The following is a 6,000-nucleotide window of genomic DNA, read 5'->3' on the forward strand; positions in this document are numbered from 1 at the left end:
CACCTCCTTATTTTGGGTCCCTCTTGGGTCAGTTAGGACTGTAGGTGGCACGTGACAGAAGACACAGCTTGAGAAGCCAAAGGCTAAATTTCTGGAAAGTGTACCTGGAAAGTGCGATGGTAGCATGGAGCTCAGGAATGGTTTGATCTAGGGACTCCATGATGTCATTAAGAAATCGTCTTTTCCTGCCTCCCTATTCCACGCTATGATGGCCTTCTGATGGGTCAGCTTCTTGAGGCTACTGTTCGCAGTTATTCAGTCAAACACAAAACCAGGTGTCTCCGTGAAGATATACGTGGATGTGATTAAAGTCCATAATCAGTCGGCTTTAAGGAAGGGACATCGCCCGAGATATTCTGGGTGGCCCTGATTCAATCAGTTGAATGATATCAAGAGTAGAATGGAAAATGAAGAAGAACTTTCCTGAAGAAGAACAATTTCTGCCTGTGGAGCAGCCTCAGCCCATCCTGTGAGTTCCTCTTTGCCTTTCCTGATGGCCTGCCCTACTCCTTTTGGACTTTCTTGTCTGGCCTCCACAAGTGTGTCAGCCAACTCTTTATAGTGAACCCCTTACTATGTCTTTCTTCTGTCTCTTTGGTTAAACCTTTCCTGACACGCATGTCGTCTGCTCCATCCTGAAGTCAGGCCCCCGTGTGGTCACAAAGTGGCTGCCAATAGAGTGCAGGACACATGGTACGTCATCCCTGTCCAGAGATGTAACGTCTGCCCCTGACTACTAAAGAAAGGCTGGAGCTGGTAGCCGACCCTGCCCTTGCTTGTCTTGTGACCTAGCACCTTGATAGCCTGGGGCTCCTTTTTTAGCACTTCTAGATAAAAAGGATGTAACCTTTTCCTTCTCGCTGTTCAGACTGGCAGATTCCGATAAGTGACGCAGGTAATAGCCAGGGGAATGCTCTTTGTTCCTGGCCCCAGGGCTGATGGGAGATTCCTGAGCCAACTCGCTGTTTTCCTGCCCCCTTGTTACTTGGCTCCGATGCAGAATCGCACCTTTCCCGAATGTTCCCTATGTTCCTGTCCTGTGTCTGCGACGGCAGCCAAGGTTGAAATGGCCGTGGCCGTTCTCACATCCCCGTTGCCTCGCGTCCAAAAGGAAGTGCCCAGGGACAGCTTCTTCAGAAAACAGAGTCTGAGATGCTAACTTCAGAGGCTAGCGTTGGAGGCCACTTCTCTGGCCAAGGGGCCACCTCTGGGTCTCCGCGCTGCCTGCCTGCGTTCTGAGGTCAGAAGCCAGGATCCGGGGACGCCCGTGCTGCCCTGACCCGGCAGTGACAGCCAGGAGGTATTTGAGGTGGGGGTAGGTTGAACGACTAGCCAGAACGTTACCCCCAGCGTTCCTGTTGATGTCAGTTTTCCTCTGATTAAAAGCAACACTTGTCCCCCTGTTTAGGTGATGTGTTTTTGAGCGTGTTACTGGTGATCTTGGCAAACCCGAGAGGAAAGTTGGCCCGCATGGTCCCGAGTGAAGGAATGAAGACAAACACTAAGGCAGGGCTTGGCTTTTGGGCAGTGAGTATAAAAAGAATCCCATGTTTTAGACAACAGACCCCTCTATAAGCCTCCAAGACATAGAATCAAATTTTAATGGGATCCAGTGTACCGGACAAGTTCTCCCAAATGTTTTCCCCGGGCCTGTTTACGCAGCAGGGACTCAGAAGGAGTCTTTTAAGGAGAGTCCCGGTTGGCTTAGCAGAAAGAGCAGAGGCTTTGGAGTAATACGGACTTTCAGTCTCACTTCTGCAATGATGTGAACAAATGGCATTATGTGTGCAAATCTTGTCATCCCTCGTCTGCCTCTGACGCGTGGGATTTATAACATTTACTGCCGAGTTTCCGTGAAGATTAAATAAACATGAAGCAGCTGGGGTGGCTGTGGGGGCCGGGCTGTTCTTTTTCTTTATCTTTCCTTTCTTTGCTGCTTAGATAGACCTTGCTCTTTCTCTGCGTCTTGGGCCAGCTCCTACCTCGCCGCTCTGGCGCTGGTGATGGGCACGGGTGATGGGCACGGGACCCACGTGCTTCCCTGGGGTCGATGGGCGGGGACGGGGAGAGAGCCTCTCTCTCATCCCACCGAAGTTTCCACTGTGGCCGCGGCAGCTGTGTCTCCCGCCCTGGGGCCGGGGTCTCCACCGGAGGGGCAGGTGTGGCTAGAATGTGCATGAGCAGAGCGGGCAGGTGGACGGAGGAAAAGCCTGGACGGAGCTCCATCCCTGATCCGGTTCCAGAGGCAGAGTCCTGCGATTCCTGGGTGGACTCCGTGAGCTGCCCGGGCTCATTTTCGGCTACGGACCAAGTATCGGGTTTTGCTAGCTCTGGCTTCAGTGAGGCTTCCTCTCTGTCTCGCAGATGGAAGCGTTCTGGCTAACACAGTCCCGACCCGAGTGCCCAGCACGGCGCCGATGCTCACGACCATTGCTCTCTCTCCGTGACTCGCTACTCACGGCTGTCACGGGTGCTGGCCGCCAAGTCCGTCCAGGCTCCTCTCTCCCAGACCCACGCTGGGACTGAGCGTCCTGCCCCCTTCAAGTTGCGCGTGGCCGTGTGAGTTATTGCGTGCGTTGGCACAGAAGAGGACGCGATGGGCTTTACTTCTGGGCAGGAGCTTTAGGAGCCGGTCCATGCTGGGTGACACTCTTCCTCTCTGCTGTGGGACCGCCCGAGTCATAGATGGACGGTGGCTGTTCTCTCAGGCTCACCCCGAGGTGGAGAGGACCCAGGGCGGCAGCCCAGCCCACCGTGGTGTGGACTAATGCTTGCTTGTTACCACACAAGACCTGGCCCAGCCCGACCGCGGTGGGTGGGCAGAATCCTACGATGAAACCCGGCGACACCTAGGGACCCCCTCCCTTGGAGCCTGGGCAGAGCCTGGGCATAGGACCAGGCGTCACTCCCGTGGCTAGGTGAGTTACAGGGCCAAACAGGTCTTGTCGGTGTCCTGGAGGGGACTAACCAGTAGACTGTGAGCTCATCAAAAGGAAGATTACCCAGGCAGGACCGATCTAATCACATGAACCCGCTGAAGGCAGGGAGTGTCCTCTGGTTGGTGGCCGAAGGGGAGGTCAGAGAGGTTCCAAGCGTAAGAAGGATTGGATCTGGCATTGCTGGTTTGAAGGCAGAAAAGGAACGTGGTGGCCGTTAGGAGCAGATGGCAGCCGTGGGTGAAAGACAACAAACAGGAAGCTCAGACCTACAGCCACAGGGACTTGGGTTCTGGCGATAACCCGAATGAGCCTGGGGACAGCTTCTTCCCCAGAGGCCCCAGATGTGAGTCCCTGTCTGCGAGACCCAGTGAAGAGATCCCAGCAGATTCCACCCAGACGTCTCTGTCCTCCTGAGCCGGGAGCTAATAAATACGGGTGTTGTTTTAAGCCTTCGACTTTGTGGGAATTTATTGCCCAGCAACGGGAAGCAAAGACACTGAGCAGGACACTATTGTTGAAGGTAATTCATAGGGTGTTATAACTTTTCACTTAGTAACACATGTGTAATATTCCCCCCTGCTGGCTGCCTTACGATGCTTTTTCTGTCAACGTCTTTGCCAGACGCGGGCTTCCTGGTGGCCCGAGTGGAGCTGGTTCTGTCTGTATTCCCCAGGCGGAGCCCAGGCCCGGACAGGAGGCTTGGAGATGTGAGGGTGACCCTCGGCAAAACCGCGAAGCTGATGCAACTCTTCCGTCGGCTCCCACGTCCCATGGTGCCTGCGGTGGGGACCCGGGAGCGACCAACAGCAGACAGCTACAGAGCTTGCTGAACGCCCGGTGCCTGTGTTAGGGCGTCGTGACACCACGGCGATCCTCGTAAAAATCCTGCGAGGCCAGTTCTGGAATCGTCACATCCCCATGTTACGGATGAGACACTGGCAGGCGAGAGGTTAAGCAACTTGCCCAAGGTCACATAATGAATGAATCGTGTGGTCCGCAGGCGGGTTCGAATCCGTGTTCCTACACACCTTCCTACACCACCGCCCGAGAGAAGGGCCTTGGTAAATATTTGTTGAGGGGCAGAGAAAAGGCAAGAAGGAAGAAGATTGTTTACTGAGATGCCAACAAGCTGTGTGACATGGGGCAGCCCCCCACCCTATCTTGGAACCTCGATTTCCTCGAGAAATGAGGGGTGACTTCATTTAAGGTGACGTTTGGGATTTTTCTCCATTCCAAATGAGGTGATTCACTGCTTACCAGGGGCCTCTCTGCCCCGGGCCATAAGGCTCCTGTCCCCTGCCTTGCAAGGCACTTGACCCCCCTGGCTGTCAGTGTCCTCAGCCCCCACACAGAGGCGGACGTGAGGATTCAGGCACAATGGGGGACGCTCCCTCAAGAGTCCTCTCCCTCCCCAGACGCTGTCTCTAGAGCACTTGGAAAATTCCCTGCTGCTAAAGGACAGCACATTGTATGAGAGCACGTTGTGTTACCTTCAGAGGCCCGGATTTCCCCTGTGGTTTTGTCCATAGGACCCTGAATGCTTCACTTAATACATTCCCCCCCCCCCCAACAAATGAACAGAACTGACTCAGCTAGACAGGGAACTGGTTATATTGAGGGCTCCTGGTCTACGGAAAATCTATACCTCAGTTTCCATCGCTAACGGTTCCTTTTATAATGAAGGAGGACCCATTGCCTGTGCAATGCAGCGAACATTTCTAGAGCTACGCTAGATTCCCCCGTACCTGTGAAAAAAAAACTTTTTCTATCGTGGTAAAATCTACCTCAGGTAACTTTTTTACCCTTTTAACCGTTTTGAAGCGAGCGGGTCAGGGGTATTAGGCAGTTTGTCACCGTGGTGTGGCCATCCACCTCCAGAACTTACTTTCCCAGCTGCCCAGACTCAAACTCTGAGCCCCCAGGGGGCCCTCCCCCCCCCCGCCCCAGCTCCTGGTACCCACCACTCGGCGTTTCTCTGAGAGGCCCCGCTTGATTTGGAGGTTTGAACGCAAACCGGAGGGCCCGACTCCGGGCTCACACGCCAGAACTGGGGGGCCCGGCGCGTTTCTGGCTCGCAGAGGGGGCTCCGTGCCCCGCGTGGCTTTTACTCTCTGGCTACCTGACTCGACCTCTCTGTTTCCTTGCCTGTGGACAACGCTGGTGGCCTCCAGGGCTAAGAGAGGATTAAATGGTCAACTATGCCAAGCCCTTAGCCCGCCGTAGAGTAAGCAGTGTGGGTTGGCCACGGTTATAATTTATGGGACTTTCAGCTCCAGAAACACGGTGTGCATGCAATACACGCATACAGCTGGGACCCCTCTCCACCCCAGGAAGCGGCCAAGGATGTGGGCCTAGTGGAGGACCAGGCATACGGGGGCGCTGAAGGAATACACGATGCCCTTTATTGCGCACACACTCCCCGCCCCTGCCCCGACGTGGCAGGCCACTTGGAGTCCCGCGTCCCCATCGCCAGCAGGAGCCTGCATCACCAGCCGGGCCTGGGCCCCCCCGCACCCCCTCTGCCTTCCAGTTCCCGGGGCCTCCAGCTTCTGTGGAGTCAGGCTTCCTCCCTCGGGAAGCTCTCTGAGTGCTTTGGCCTGTCTCCCTCCAGGAAGCCTCGCAGCCAACACGGCCCAGGCAGGAAGCGAGTGAGCGTAAGTCAGCTCTGGGGCGGAAAGCGTTCCAGCCCCTTCGAAACCATTTCAGAAACTGGCTGAGCCTCCTGGCTGCTGGCACGGCGAGCCCACCGGTGAGCCGTGTCAAGGATGCCCGCCTCCTTTTCCTCTTTCTCTTGAATAGTTCCCTTTTTCCTTCACGATGAGGCCCTCGTCTCCGCGAGCGGGGCTTGCTCAGGGCACAGCGCGAGGGAAGGAAGAGGGCAGACTCTGTGTGTGAGGCTTTTGGATGCTTCTCCGGGACTTTCTCCCTCCACAGCCCGCCTGAGAGCTGAGCACCCCATCCCCGTGGACAGTCAGAGCTCTGAGGCTCAAAGTCGCGCTGGTGGCGACCCGTGAGCTGCTGACAAAACCCGGGCCTTCCGAATCCCAGAGCGGATGCTCTT

The sequence above is a fragment of the Felis catus genome, chromosome B1 (genome assembly GCF_018350175.1).
Source record: "Felis catus isolate Fca126 chromosome B1, F.catus_Fca126_mat1.0, whole genome shotgun sequence".
In the NCBI taxonomy this organism is placed as follows: Eukaryota; Metazoa; Chordata; class Mammalia; order Carnivora; family Felidae; genus Felis; species Felis catus.